This window comes from Panthera onca, chromosome X, assembly GCF_046562875.1.
Source record: "Panthera onca isolate mPanOnc1 chromosome X, mPanOnc1 haplotype 2, whole genome shotgun sequence".
Taxonomy (NCBI): Eukaryota; Metazoa; Chordata; class Mammalia; order Carnivora; family Felidae; genus Panthera; species Panthera onca.
In genome coordinates, this window is record NC_138357.1 from 111,995,190 (window position 1) to 112,011,800 (window position 16,611).

A 16,611-nucleotide genomic window follows, 5' to 3' on the forward strand; every position below is an offset into this window, starting at 1 on the left:
AAATTTATAGCCCGACTGACATTTCTTCTGATTTGTAATCCAAGTAAAGATGGTTAATGGTGACCATGAGCAGGTTCAGGACTTGAAGTGTTCAAAACTTTATTTCTTTTATCAACACATCCCCAGGCTAATTGATCACGAATAGGATTGGCTGAGTTTTCCAAAAGTCTAGTCAGAGAAACTGGCCCCAAATCTTATAACTCTATACTACATTATAAATCTTGCTGATTTGTTACCAGTAACATCTTTTGTATAATTTATTAAATAAAATTTATCATTTTCTCCCCAGTATAAAAGCAATACTTGTATTGCTTCGTAAATGTAGAAAAGGATAAAGAGAAAAAATATCCCTGTAATACTCTGCTAGATATAACTGCTCTTCTCGTTTTCATGTACATCCTTCCAGCATTTTTTTTTTCCTCCACATGTGCACAGATTTAGAGTAATACTGTGATTACTCTTTTGTAACATGATTCTTTCACTTGACAATCATATTACGGGCATTTCCCCATGTCATTAAGTAGTCTTCAAAGGTTGCCTAGTATTCTAGCATTTAAATCTTTCTTGAATTTCATATATTTGAAAAAATGTTTATAAATAATGTATTAAATATCCTTTTATGTAGATCTTGAATTTATTTTAAATGTTTATTTTTGAGAGAAAGAGAGACAGAGTGTGAGTGGGGAGGGGCAGAGAGAGAGGGAGACACAGAATCCAAAGCAGGCCCCAGGCTCCGAGCTGTCAGCACAGAGCCCAACACGGGGCTCCAACTCATGAACTGTGAGATCATGACCTGAGCCAAAGTCGGATGTTTAACTGACTGAGCCACCCAGACACCCCATAGATCTTGAAACTCATCTAATTACTTCCTTAGACTAAGTTCCTAGATATAGAATTATTGAGTAGTGGGTATGAGTAAGTCTGAGGCAGCCTGATTATTATTTACCCCTTGTAGCTATTTTCATTTTCTTCCTGGACACTTGAATTTTTTTTAATTTCAAAGTTCAAAAGCTTAAAAAGGAAATGTCTTATTGTTGAATGTTCTGCAACACATTTTGCTGGAATGAAATGTTACCTTTCAATCAGCAAGTTCATTTATTTCTTTATTTTAGGGAGATTTTCTTGTATAATACTGATGAGCATACCTTCTTTCATTAGCGGGCTTCTCTATTTCTAGAACATCAATTATTCTTATGTTGGCTCATCATTACCCGTCTTCCACATCTATCTATCTATCTATTTATCCATCCATCCATCCATCCATCCATCCATCCATCCATCCATATGTCATCCATATTCCTGTGATCGATCTATCTATCTATCCATCCATATATCATCTATATTCCTGTGATTATCCCAAGTACTTCTCTATAGCCTTACCTAGGTTTTAGCTGACAGCTCTATGAATATTAAAAACAGAGGAGAAAAAATATCTATAGCCCTATAAAATTAAATATATAGATGAGAACAAAATTACCTAGTTCACTCAGTTATGATTACTGATCGTATTCTGGCTCACACCCTCCCAGACTTATATTTGCATATGCAAGTACTTATATACATGCCTCCTTTTAAAAAATGCATTCTTTTGAAATCCTGCCATTTGCAGCAACATGGATGGAACTGGAGGGTATTATGCTAAGTGAAATAAGTCAGTCAGAGAAAGACAGATATCATATATGTTCACTCATATGTGGAACTTGAGAAACTTAACAGAAGACCATGGGGGAAGGGAAGGGGAAAAATAGTTATAAATAGAGAGGGAAGGAGGCAAACCATAAGAGACTCTTAAATACAGAGAACAAACTGAAGGTTGATTGGGGGGAGTGGGAGAGAAGGCAAAATGGGTGATGGGCACTGAGGAGGGCACTTTCTGGGATGAGCACTGGGTGTTGTATGTAAGCGATGAATCATCGGAATCTACCCCCCAAACCAAGAAGATCACACTGTATAGACTGTATTTTAGCGAACTTGATAATAAATTGTATTTAAAAAAATGCATTCTTTCTAATCTAGGAATTACATTTGTGGACTTTATCCCAAGGAAGTAATCACATAGCAATTCAAAGAGTTTTGTATAAGGACGTTCCCTACAGCTTAGTTTATAAGAATGAAAACAAGGAGGTAACGTAAATATCTATTAGAAGAGAATTTGTTAAACTGCTACATTCATATAAACAATACTACACAAATATTAGAAAGCGTATGTAGACCCATATACATTTGCTTGAGAATATCCCCACAACATGTAATTAAGTGAAAAAGCTGGCCTCAAAATAGCACATGGTGTGATCTCACTCGTGCAAAATTATTTATCCTAAGCCTACATGAATATGAATATGTTCCATTCAGTAATAACCCCCAATGACAGCAGTGGTTGTTACTGAACGGAAGGACTTGAGGTACTTTTGCTTCCTTTGTTTTGGCAAAAAATTTGAAATTTCTATATCTTTGAACAGAGATGGGGAAAATTAACAACATAGTTTATTTAAGGGGAAAATGTGTGTAAGTTAGAAAAATGCTAACAGTATTTATATTATTATGCAATGGGTCAATTTTAAGACACGTGGCTTCATAACCCTAAGCATAGGAAGATGGCTGATCTGCACAACCCTTAATCTGAACACTGACTCAGAGTGTCATTACCAGGCCACCATGGCTTGGGGTGCACCCTCCAATTAACGGTCACAGGCTTATATGATGTACTCTGTTTACAATGTCAATTTGTGAAACTATTCAATGTTTATTTACTATTAAACATCTATGTCACACAAACTCATTCCTTCGAGGTTTGCAGCTGAAAGAAATATTTTGTGAAATCCCTTCGTGCTGTTTATTTTGATCTGAGAACATGACTACAAGGAAGACCTCACATGCTGCTGTTTTTGTGTTGCAGCACTTCCCATCACATTGCAGAATATTATTCTAGGGGGCTCTGGAAACCTGGGTTCCAGGTCTGACTCTGTGCCTATGTAAGCTTGAGTGCCTTGGAGTGTTATGGAGGGATCCTGGGCAAAATCTCATTACAGGACATGAACTTACTGATCCCTTCCATTTAGTGATTTTTCCTTCCTACAGAAGCATATATTACTAATGAATGGTTGCTTAGTAAGTTAATATATTGTACCATCAATCCTGCCTATTAAAATACCTTAGTACAAGAGTCACTCTATGCTTTTCGGTAAGATGTTTGTATATTTACACTGAGGTTGCATGAACAATATATATGAAAACTCCTGAGTGAGTCATTTTTCTAGAGCTATGTGTATTTCCATAATGTATTTAGGGAGAGTATCTATGTTTATTATTTATAATGTACCAAGTGCTGCTATGAATTAACACACTCCTTATCCCTGTTCTGTGTACTTCCACACTTCCAGAATGAGAAAGCTGAAACTGGGAAGCCTCATAAATTGTCTCATACTAAATGACTTGAGAAAGGTAGAGCCACGATTTGAACCTGGGCACAATGGCTCCAGAGCACCCTTTTAACACTACATTAAACGTTGTCTCTATTTGTAGGTAAAAAAGCACAGAGAGGTGAGTTGCTTATGGAGTCACAACTGGTTGCTAGACTCAGAGGAATAAGAAATATCAATGAGGGAAATAGGGACAGATGGGGATGAGACAAAAGGAGAAGGGCAGATTTACGCAGTCACCCTCAGAAATCTTATTTGGAGAGGAGTGTGCCAAGAGTTTGCCATCATCCTTCAGTAACATTGCTCTATAATGTCCTCCTGAAGAGTAGGGGATGGGGGATGCTGGCTGACCACTGCACTAGTAGGTGGACAGAGAGGGAGCAAAAGTGAGTGATTGTGATCCTCGCATTGTGATCCTCGCAATGTCATCAATAGCTGGTATTGCTGGGACCATGGATACACCATCCATCCAGTGCTCTCCTGGGATGGGAATGCTGAGTTCTCAGAGCCTCCCTATATATTAGTAGATGTTGCTGACCTGTTAGTTTAACATGGGCATAGTAGATGCAGTCAGTGCTCCATGCATATCACTTGCCTTCCTTCACCATTTTTGTGTTTCATTCCCAACAGTAGCAACTGCATCTCCTTGCTGGAGGACTGTCTTTGGCTGCTGGCCCTTGCTTTGCCTGTGCAAAGAGAGAGCTGGAAGTGTCCCCAGGAGCACTTGGTCCTTGACCAATGACTGATATCCAGAAGTATCAACACTCCAGTTCCTGTGCTTTCAATGGGGACAATTCTGAGGTATGACCTCTATTGTCCCAGGGATTCCTCAGGATCAAACCCAAGTTATCCTTTGAGGGATTTGCTGGCTGCTGCATCCTTGTTTGGTGTCCTTCCATTCCCAGGCCCTCTTCACCTCTACTTTAGTAATTTTTTCTGGGCACACTTCCTACAAAATCACTTCTAAGCACAGGAGTGTATTCAAAATTTAGACCATTTCCAAAATTTCCCTGGTGTTTACTTTCTGCCAGACTGTCACATCTCCTCTGCACAGTGCAGGTTCTGTCAGTCAGGGACATGTGTATAAAAATGCCTTAAAGGTTTCTCTGCATATGAAAGGGAAGGCTGAAGACATAGTCATGGAAAAAAACAGGGACTCCTGAATTCACTATTCAACATGAAATTGGAAGTTATAGTCAGAGCAATTAGGCAAGAAAAAGAAAATGAAGCAAAATTGTCTCTGCTCAAAGATGACATGATCTTATGCGTGGAAAACCCAAAGATTACACACACACACACACACACACACACACACACAGAACCAATAAATACGTACAGCAAAGTTTTAGAATACAAAATTAACAGGCCAAAATCAGTTGCTTTTCTATACACTAACAACAAACAGTCCAAAAAAAGGGAGTTAAAAAAGCATTTTCATTTACAATAGCCTCACATATAATAAAATACTTAGGAACTAACTTAACCAAGATGGAGAAAGACATGTACACTGAAAAAACTAGAAAACACTGCCAAAAGGAATTTAAAGAAGACACAAGTATATGGAAAGACATACCGTGTTCATGGATTAGAAGACTTAATATTGTTAAAATGGCTATACTACCCAAAGCCATCTACGGATTCAGTGCAATCCCTACCAAAATCCCAATGATGTTTCTTGTAGACACAGAAAACTTCATCCTATTGTTCACATAAAATTTCAAGGGACCCCAAATAGCCAAAATAATCTTGAAAAAGAACAAAGTTGGGAGGACTTGCAATTCTTGACTCTAAAACGTACTAGTAATAAAAACATAAAACAGTCATATAGACAATCAGAATAGAATAGAGAGCCCAGAAATACACCCTTGCATGTATATATGGTCAAATGATTTTTGACAAGGGTGCCAAAACTATCCAATGGAGAATAGACAGTATTTCCAACACATGGTTCTGGGAAAGCTGGATGTGCACATGCAAAAGAATGAAGTTGGACTCTTACCTTATATATAAAAATTAACTCAAAATAGATCAAAGACCTAAATGTAAGAGCTAAAACTATAAAACTCTTAGAAGAAAACATAGGGGAAAGTCTTAATGAATTTAGATTTGGCAGTGATTTCTTGGATATGACACCAAAAGCACAAGCAACAGAAGAAAAAATAAACTGGACTTCATCAAAATTGAAAACTTGTATGCATCAAAGGACACTGTTAACAGAGTGAAAAAGCAATCCACAGAATGGAAGGGAATATTTGCTAATAATTTATCTGAAGAGGGATTAATATCTAGAAAATATAAATAGCTCCTACAATTTAACAACAAAAACCCAAACAAACCAATTCAAAAATAGGCAAAGGACTTGGAAAGACATCTCTCCAAAGAAGATATGCAGAGGCCCAATAAGCATGTGAAAAGATGCTCAACAACACTAATCATTAGAAAAATGCAAATCAAAACTACAATGAGATACTGCCTCACACCCATTAGGATGGTGGCTAGAAAAACAAAAACACAAACAAAAAACAAAAAAACAAGTGTTGGCAAGCACGTGGAGAAACTCATGCACTGCTGGTGGAAATGTAAAATGGTATATAGTTGCTGTGGAAAACAGTATGGCAGTTCCTTAAAAAATTAAACAGAATAACCATATGATCCAGCAATCCCTCTTCTGGATATATACACAAAAGAATTAAAAGCAGAGACTGTGAGAGATATTTATACACCTGTGTTTACAGCAGCATATTCATAAAAGCCAAAAGGGGGAAACAACCCAAATGTCCATGAACAGATGAACGGACAAACAAAATGTGCTCTATACATACAGTAGAAAACTATTCATCCATACAAAGGAAGGGAATTCTGACACACTCTACACAATTGATGAACCTTGATGACATTATCCTAAGTCAGACATAAAAGTTTTTATGACTTTTATGTATGTATGTATGACATAAAATATTTTATGACTCTGCTTATATGAGGTACCTGGAATAGTCACACTTGTAGAGATGGAAGGTAGAATAGTGGTTGGAAGGGGGTAGGGGGAAAGGCAATTGGGGAGTCAGTGTTTAATGTATACAGAGTTTGTGTGACATGATGAAAAAGTTCTGGAGATGGACAGTGGTGATAATTGCACAACAATGTGAATGTACTTAATGCCACTGAACTGTATACTTAAAAATGGTTAAAATGGTAAATTTTGCATTATGTATACTTTAATAAACACACACACACACACACACACACACACACACACACACACACACCCCATAATCAGGTCTGGCCAGGACAAAGTGCCTAGAGAAAACAGAAATCTGAAGTGTTCTCAACAATGAAATGACACGCATTTTGGATTTCTAAAACAAGTCTGGGAGACAGGGGTGTGGTGGGGGCAGGGAAGAAGAGGAGAAGGGAAGGAGACCGGGCCCTACACAGCGTAATGGCCCCTGGAGAGGATGAACTGACAGGTGGGAAATTTTAAAAACTGGACTAAGTACGGATTTTATCTGCTACTCTATGCTTTGCTGTTTCTCTGTGCCTGTCATACTCAAGTCTTCAGTAAAAGTTTTTATAGACTCTCACAGGTTGTATGAGAAGTAAAGGGGGAGAATAAAGGCTTAGTGACTGTGTTCCATTGGTGGGTGAGCACAGAGTAGAGAACAGGGAACAACCCCAAGAGGCAAAACATGAATGATATGGAGGCATCAGCAGAAGCAGGAATTGGAGCAAAGAGTTACTAGGAGAGATGTAAGTCCTTTGAGTTTCTTCAGAATTACTGGGGCAATACTGGGTTTTCTGCCATTTGCAGGGAGAAGGCTGGTGCCATTTTTACTGAACTCCTGAAGGAGGCTGAGGGCATGGTTACATTAGTTGCATATGGTGGTGCATGGACCTTCTACAGTGGGCAGGTTCTGGAAACACTGCTCTTACCCTGTGCCCTCATAATTCTGATGGTAATATGCCCTTTCTAGGGTGAGAGGGCAGGGCAGATCTGATTGCTCTAGTGGGAAATGTCTCCTGCTTGGAATTCAAACTGAAACTTCCTGAGTGAAAGAATTGAACATTGCTCAGAGAACAGTCACTTGTTTAGTTACTGTTTAATGCCCATGATTGTATAGGTAACTCTTAGTAGATACTTTTGCAGAATTTTTCTTTTTTCAAAAATTTAAAAAGTGTTTTTGTTTATTTTTGAGAGAGAGAGAGAGAGAGAGAATGAGAATGAGTAGGGGAGGGGCAGAGAGAGAAGGAGACACAGAATCTGAAGCAGGCTCCAGGCTCCGAGCTGTCAACACAGAGCCCTACAGGGGGCTCAAACCCACGAATTGCAAGATCATGACCAGAGCCGAAGTCGGCCGCTTAACCAACTGAGCCACCCATGCGCCCCCTAAATTTTCCTTAACAAATGGACAAATGCCACAAGATTTTGAGGCTGTTAAGATTATGAATACCTTTAAGAAGTTTATAAGCACTTGAGAGCAAACTATCTGGTAAACTCCCTCCTGTTGGCAAGATCTTGTGCAGAATTTTTCTGTATTAGTCACTGACCAGCATCATTAGAAAAAGGTTCTGAAAATAGCAGAAGTAATTGGTGCAGCTGACATGTTGGCCATGTGTCAGATACAGGAAAAGTTCAGGAAAGAGTACAATACCTCTATAGAGGAGTGTTAGTTAACAAAAAAGCATCTGATGTTCCAAGCTTTGCAACTCCTTTAACAGGCATGGGTGATTGGAGAAACTTACTAACACCCCAAAGGTATTCCATGATTTTATTTCTGGTTATGCTCAAATGACATATCTGAGCCACTTTCCATTATATGACTTGGTTTGTACTCTGCAGCCATTTAAAAATTTTTGTTAATGTTTATTTATTGTTGAGAGACAGAGAGAGACAGAGCATGAATGGGAGAGGGGCAGAGAGAGAGCAAGACAGAATCTGAAGCAAGACAGAATCTGTGAGCTGTCAACACAGAGCCTGATGCAGGGCTTGAACTCATGAGCCGTGGGATCAAGACCTGAACAGAAGTTGGACGCTTAACCAACTGGGCCACCTAGGCGCCTTGAACCATGCAGCCATTTTGAAAGATGCATAAGAGACCCTGATGTTAATGTCAAAATGTGGTTTAGGGGTACCTGGGTGGCTCAGTCGGTTGAGCTCAGGTCACGATTTCTCGTTTTGTGGGCTCAGGTCACGATTTCTCGGTTTGTGAGTTCAAGCCCCATGTCAGGCTCGCTACTGTCAGTGCAGAACCTACTTCAAATCCTCTGTCCCCCTTTCTCCATCCCTACCCCACTTGTGCTCTCTCAAAAATATTAAAAAACAAACAAACAAAGAAAGAATGTTGTTTCATCTTTCTGAAGAAGGTCCATCAAAAGTCATGGGCTTGGGTATCTGTACACAGCTGTAAGTGGTTGACAGCTGGCTCTCTGGGGTCAGATGCTAAAAGCCAACCCACTTCATTGTGGGCCGATTGCAGACCTGGTGCAGGGTGCGATCAGCTGACACAGGATGTTCCATCTTCTTCTGGGAAACCCCTCAGCCAGCCCAAGTCTGCACCTCAGCAACAGTCATTTGGGAGCTGGCACTAGATTCTCCTACTTAGACGGCTTATTGCCAAATGAAGTAGGACAGGCAAAGACCTAGTGAAAGGGACAAAGAAGGCTGAATATTCTTGGCAATCTAGAAGACATATTGAAGCACCAACATGACATGGAATCCATTAAGGCTTAAGTTTTTCTAGGGCAGGACTTCTGACTCATTCTCTCATCATTGTGCCATCAGTGCCTAGCATATCTGGAACATAATAGATATTTTTTAAATGTTTTCTTTTTTTTGAATTTATTTTTATTTATTTATTTTTTTTTTTTTTGAGAGAGAAAGAGAGCACAAGCAAGGGAGGAGTAAAGGGAAAGGGAAGAAGAGAATCTTTTTTTAAATAATTTTTTTAATGTTTATCTTTGAGAGACAGAGACAGAGCACGAGCAGGGGAGGAACAGAGAGAGAGAGAGAGAGAGAGAGAGAGAGACAGAGAGAGAGACAGAGAGAGAGACAGATACCACCTGAAGCAGACTCCAAGCTCTGAGCTGTCAGCACACAGCCGGATGTGGGGTTCGAACTTGTGAACTGGGAGATCATGACCTGAGCCGAAGTCAGATGCTTAACTGACTGAGCCACCCAGGTGCCCCACAGTGGGAAGGAGAGAATCTTAAGCAGGATCCCTCTCAGTGTGGAGCCCATCGTGGGGCTTGATCTCATGACCGTGAGATCATGACCTGAGCCTAAATCAAGAGTCGGACGCTTACCCGACTGAGCCACTCAGGTGCCCCAATATCTTTGAATAAACGAATTGAAAATTCTACATGGTTCTTGAACTTGAGAGCAATGCTTCTCAAATCTTAGTGTGCACTGGAATGTCCTGGAGGTCTTGATAAAAAACACATGGCTGGACTCCACCTCCCAAGTTTCTGATTCTGGGGGTCTGGGACAAGGCCTGAGAATATGCATCTTTGACAGGTTTCCAGGTGAGGCTGTGCTGCGGGTTGGCTGACCACACTGTGAGTAGTGCTGCCTCAGAGTGTGTGAGAAACACCCAGGAAGCTTATTACAAGGCTGACACCCTTGCTCTGTGCCTGGGGATTATGATCCAGTTGGTCTGGCATGTAGTCCAGAAGCCTGCATTTTAACAAGCTCTGAGATTCTGATGGTCTGCAACCACATGGTCAGAACCGCGGATGGTTTGTATCTCTCTTACTGAGAGTTACCAGAGTCATCAACTGCCCCTTTGGAAACCAAGTCAGTTGCAAAGCTCAGTGGCAGCCAAGTGTGGCAAGCCACATGCACAAACATGGATGAAAGTGGGACCTCAGGTGTGAGCTGTTGTAGAGTGAAAGAATAGACATGAGGCCATCCCATGTAGGAAGGAGAGAGAGAAGTATTAGAAGGAAAAAGCTGGGCATAGCTTTAAGGTACATGCGATGCAGATGGAAGCTGGAGGTGGTGAGGCTTGTAGGCAGCAGCTGGCCTGAGGAGGGGGGGCATGATACGGAAGAACCGAATCAATCCTACAGAATAAAGATGTCAGGTAAAGCTCACATTTAAATGGCACCTGAAGATGAAACTTCAGGGCCCAGTGATTCCGAAGTGTGGTGTGCTGGCTTTGAAAGGACCCTGGAGTTCACTCAGTTCCCCACAAGATCCCTAAAAGCCCACCTGGGTAGAGGTGGAGGTGCCCAGCCCCAGCATCAGGCTGTCCTGACTCCCAGGTCTTCTGTGCCACCGGACACACATCTATTCACACAGCACATCTGTCGTGCTCTGTACATGGCTGCAAGTGGATGACAGATGGCTCTTTGTGGATATAATATGTGCCACCACCTTCTGAGAAATTTCCCACTTATATATCTTGCGTTGGGTTTCCCAGAGGCAGGGGTTCGTTCTGAGATAAGGACTCCTGTGAAAGTCATTTATTAGGAGGTATTCCTGGAAAAAATAGGTAGGCAGGCGAGACTGGGAAGAGAAGGAAGTCACCACGCAGGATCCCACAGAAGGTGGCTTTGGCTCAATCCCATGCGGGATCTCTAGAAACTGTGGGTCACACCTGGAAAGGGAGCTGTCAAGGGTGGCCCTCAGGAGGTGTAAATTTTTCGGTACTTTTTCTTTTGTTCAGGTGCAGTGGCAAGGTGGGCTCCAGCAGCCTGGGGTGGGGGGTGCTGCCCACCCAGGGACCCAGGTGCTGGTTGCTGGGGAGTAAAAGTGACTGGGATGGATGTGCATGGGTGGGGCTCTGACAAGGTCTGCTGTGTCACTTTGGACGAGTTCCCTATCTTCTCCAAGGCTCAGGTAACTCTTCTAATGGCCTGGTATGTTCTACTTCTACTTCTACATTTTCTTTCAAAGTTCTAAATTGCTAGAAGGTTCCCATTTATGCTGTGTGGCCCAATATCTCTTTGTAACTTCTTCTTACTGGTCCTAGGTCTGTAGCCACAAGACCACCACCTATGTCCCTCCTTCCTTTGAGAAAGTTGACAACAAAGATCATTTAACCTCCAAAAGATTCTTTTGTTTTAGCCTAAAATCTTCACCTCCTTTACCTGATCCCTGTTTGAGAGAAAGAATGTTTCCAGACCCTCCCCTCCTTCTAGCTGGCCTCTTTGGACATTACCTGATCCATCTGAGGCATCTTAAAATGTGGCTCCAGATGGGAACTCAGGGCTTCTCATTTGAGTATTCAGTCAAGAGTTTGAGAAACTGGATTGCTTACCAAGTCATCATCTCATGCTTCAGTGATCTGCTGTTAATGTTATCATCATGTAAAGTATGAAAGGCAAATAAGCCCACAATCTATTTTTGTTAATATGACCAGTCATATGACACGGGGCCACTAATTTTTCCCATCTGGGTCTCTGACCTCTGACCTTTTGGAGCTAGTGCCTCTTCTCTTCTTTGGAAAATGCTGACATCATACCCAGAACAAGTTGTTACAGAGTATGGTGAATTCAGGATGTAGCAGAACAATGCTCGATTCCAGTGCTTCTCACACTTTTTGAAGAAGGGTTTGGAGAAGCATATTACTGGGCTCCCCACTAGTGGAGCTTCTGATGCAGTAGGTTTGAGGGGGGGGGCTGAGAATTTACACTTCTTAATAGGTTTCTAGGTGATACTGCAGGAAGATCACTGAGAACCACTACTCAGTTACACTTCCAGTGTGCTTAGACTCTGGTATTAGGAGTTTTCAGAAAGCTTTAGTCAAGGAAGAAAAAAGAAGGAAAAACGCACATTTATTGTGTGTACTTACATCATGAGCAGTCATAATCTAATTTTAACAGACCTGTGAGTGTACAGTTATCATCCTCTTTTTAAAAACAATAAAACAACACTCATAGAATTTAAGTCACTTGCTTAAAGTCACATGGGGCAGATCTGGAAATGAAGCCCAGGTCTGTCTGACCCCAAAGCCCAGTCCTTCCCCATTGCCAGGCTGCTTCTTAAACTGTCAGCTGGGCCAGAATGCCAAAATCACATGTGATTAACACACACACCCTGTCCCTTGAAATTCTTTTGCTTGAACTGCATGTCACAAAGATAAAATACATTTCCTGTGCACAAAAAGTGGTCTTGGAACAGGGGGAAGATGACACGGGAGTGTTTTTCTACTGTATGTCTTTATTGTTTGTGATCATGTTTTCACAGATAGCTAACTTAAATGTACCTATTTCTAGTAACAGGCTCTCTATGGAGGCTGCCAGAAGCCCTACGTAAGAAGGAAGTATATTGGGACTTAAAGGAGAACTGAAGATAGATGATAAAGAGTTAACCTGCCAAAAACAGTATCCTAAATACCAAACAAGCACAGTTTACAGTTTTGTGGTTTTGAGAAAAGGTTCCCAATGTTATTACTATACATAATCATTTTCTTCCTCAAAAGTGCACTACAACGGATGAAGCTTGAAAACATGGTAAGTCACAGAAGTGGGTCACAAAAGACCAGGTGTTGTACGACTGCATTTATATGAAATATCCAGAGATAGAAAGTAGATAAGTGGTTCCCTCGGGCTGAGGCCAGGGCTGCTTGGTGGCATAGAGAAGTGATAGTTTAAAGAGCACAGGGGTGGGTTGGTCCTTCCTTCCTTCCTTCCTTCCTTCCTTCCTTCCTCCTTCCCTCCTTTCATTTTTTTAAAAATTTACATCCAAGTTCGTTAGCATATAGTGCAATAATGATTTCAGGAGTAGAATCCAGTACTTCATCCCCTATGTATAACACCTAGTGCTCGTCTCAACAAGTGTCCTCCTTAATGCCCCTTGCCCATTTAGCCCATTCCCCCACCTATAACCCCTCTAGCAACTCTCAGTTTGTTCTCTGTATTTAAGAGTCTCTGGGGCACCTGGGTGGCTCAGTCAGTTAAGCAATATGACTTGGACTCAGGTCATGGTGTCATCGTTTGTGTCGAGCTCTATGCTGGCACCTCAGAGCCTGGAGCCTGCTTCCCATTCTGTGTTTCCCTCTCTCTGCCCCTCCCCTGTTGGCACTCTGTTTCTCTCTCAAAAGTAAATAAAAACATTAAAAAAAATAAAAAAAAAGAGTCTCTTCTGTTTTGTCCCCCTCCTTGTTTTTATATTATTTTTGCTTCCCTTCCCTTATGTACATCTGTTTTGTATCTTAAACTCCACATATGAGTGAAGTCATATGATATTTGTCCTTCTCTGACTAATTTCACTTAGCATAATACACCCTAGTTCCATCCACATTGTTGCAAATGGCAAGATTTCATTCTTTCTGGTTGCCAAGCAATACTCTATTATATATAAATACCACATATTCTTTATCCATTCATCTGTCGATGGACATTTGGACTCTTTCCATACTTAGGCCACTGTCGATAAGAGCTGCTATAAACATTGGGGTGCATGTGCCCCTTTCAAACAGGACTCCTGTATCCTTTGGATAAATACCTAGTAGTGCAATTGCTGGGCTGTAGAGTAGCTCTAGTTTTGATTTTTGAGGAACCTACATACTGTTTTCCAGAGTGGCTGCACCAGTTTGCATTCCTACCAGCAGAAAGGGTACAGGGTTTCTGTATGAGGGGATGAAAATGCCCCCAAATTAGACTCCAGTGTTGTTGCCTAGCTGTAAATATGCTAAGAACCACCTGGGGCGCCTGGGTGGCGCAGTCGGTTAAGCGTCCGACTTCAGCCAGGTCACGATCTCGCGGTCCGTGAGTTCGAGCCCCGTGTCAGGCTCTGGGCTGATGGCTCAGAGCCTGGAGCCTGTTTCTGATTCTGTGTCTCCCTCTCTCTCTGCCCCTCCCCCGTTCATGCTATGTCTCTCTCTGTCCCAAAAATAAATAAAAAACGTTGAAAAAAAAAATTTAAAAAGAACCACCGAACTGTACACTTTAAATTAGTGAGTTATATGGTATGTGGATCATATCTCAATAAAGCTGTTACCAAAGAAAGCACATTACATTTGCAAAGAAATGCTGTGTCTGTTATATGTGGATATTTGCAATTTTTGATTTTTTTTAAAACATACACAATTCTTTTAGAAACGAGGACTACGAAATGTAGGTTGAGCTAGACAAGACTGATTCAGGCCAAGTGGGGCTCCATGGCTGACAGCAGTGCCACCCTGACGTGGCAAGTAAGGTGTATGCATGGAGGACTGCGGTTCTAGGTTCTCTCACAGGAGGTTCAGGTGTATGGAAGGGAATGCTGACAGGAGGTCACAGTTCTGACAAGGGGTGAAGGGTTCAGAGCAAATTGCAGGATCCCACCAGGCATGCCGGGGTGCATATCTGGGCCTTCAGTAGAAGCCCAGCCACGTGAACTGGGACCCAGCGGAGCTACTGGGGCACGTGGGGCCCCTCCTCCAGGGAGGAGTAGCAGCAGCATGTCTGACTAGATGCCAAGAGCCATGTGGGACTGATCTGGGTAAAGGAGTCAGGCTGCAGGACAGTGCTGGCTTGCAGTGGGGGCTGGATGAGGTGGTCTGGCCTTTTCTGAAGAGTCGGGTCCAGTCAGGGGCCACCCATCGTTACCCATTTGATTCTTAGTGTTGTTAGCTCACAGCCTGACCAGGATGTGTCTTCAACCCTAGCTGTGTGAATGCAAGAAAGAGAGCCAGAGAGAAGGAACTAATTGTTCTTGTCAAGTTCCTCTTAATAACCTGTTGCTCCTCCCACTGATGGTACCACCAGGTACCTAGATCTGTTCAACCCAACATTAATTATGCCAAAGACTGTGACAGGGGCTAGAAATAAAAAGACCAAGAAACGGTCCTTGCCCTCAAGGAGCTTATAGTCTAAATGGGGAAGGCCACTCATAGCAGATCATTTTTAACATGATGATCATATCCTATCACATGTGCTCATCACCAAGCATTCAGGTTGGGTTGCAGAGCCTGCTTCTAGGGGACCCAACTTAAGACACACATCTAACACAACTAAAAAAAGGACACTGAAATGTTTTTTAGTATACTTAATATTGCACAAAAATTAAAATTTTGACCCTTTCTGCAAACGTTACTCAAAGGAAAAAAATGTTCTTGGATGGACTGATAGTTATATTTTCTAGAGAAAACCTAGGAAACACACCCAATATGAAAATTTCTTCAATTAACACAATTCATTTATATCCCCAATGGCAAAACACATTAAGTTGGCATATTGGGCCGGCAATGAACACAAGCTTATTGTGCACAATTGACTTTTTGATGTCAAGATGTAGAGTCTTCCACAGCATCTCTATTTTCAAGTAAGTGTGACATTTTGGATTCAATCTAAATGCATGATGATGGACAGACCTGACAAGATGTGATTGATTCTGGGGTAAAAAAAACGTGTTTAAAAATTGTATTTAAACTTTACTATTCTGAAATTTGGTTTCAGTAATCTTTGTGTTGCACTATTTTATTTTTATCATACAGAGGTCACATAATATAGTGGGGAGAGAGCCCTGGATTCTCGTCCAGACTCTGTAACTCAATATCCAAGTCACCCAGACAAACTGTACTCTCTCTGGGGCTCATTTGCTACATTTGTTTGAAAAGAAAAACAAGGAAGTTGCAGAGGAAAAGGAGAGTTTGGTTAAATGATCTATAATATCCCTTCTAGCAAATTTCTATTAAGTCCATTTAATTTCACCATTCACATTTGTGCACACTGAACCAAACTGGTATCTTATTTTTGAACTAAGAAATTTTAGTACTTAAAAAAAAAAAAAAACCCAAAACACCCAGCACCCCGCCTGAATCTATCTGTAGTTTTAACATTAGGAATTCAAATTGGAGTATTTTTAGCCTCTGGAGTTTAAGTAAGCCCTTAACTTGAGCCTCTGCCTGCATTTTATAATTTGGCTAATTTAAGTCATAATGCAGCTCCATCTCTGACAAAGAAAGCAGGATCATTTTACTAATATTTTTTTGCACTTCAAGAATTCTAATTGGAGACGTTGTAAGTACAATGGCATAAGAGGAAGAAAATGACTCATTTTAATCCTTCATTCGACATTTTTTTTCTTTTTTATGAAACACAATCCCAACTGTCAGAAATGCAAGTTATTTCAGATGCTCTCAAAAGGTTCACTTAGAACAGATTGCCACAGGGGTTGCATTAGAAAACAGAAAAATCAATTCTAGATGAAAGCAAAACACAGAAGCTCCAAATTGGCAAGAAAGAACAGTTATATTAATCATTTAGT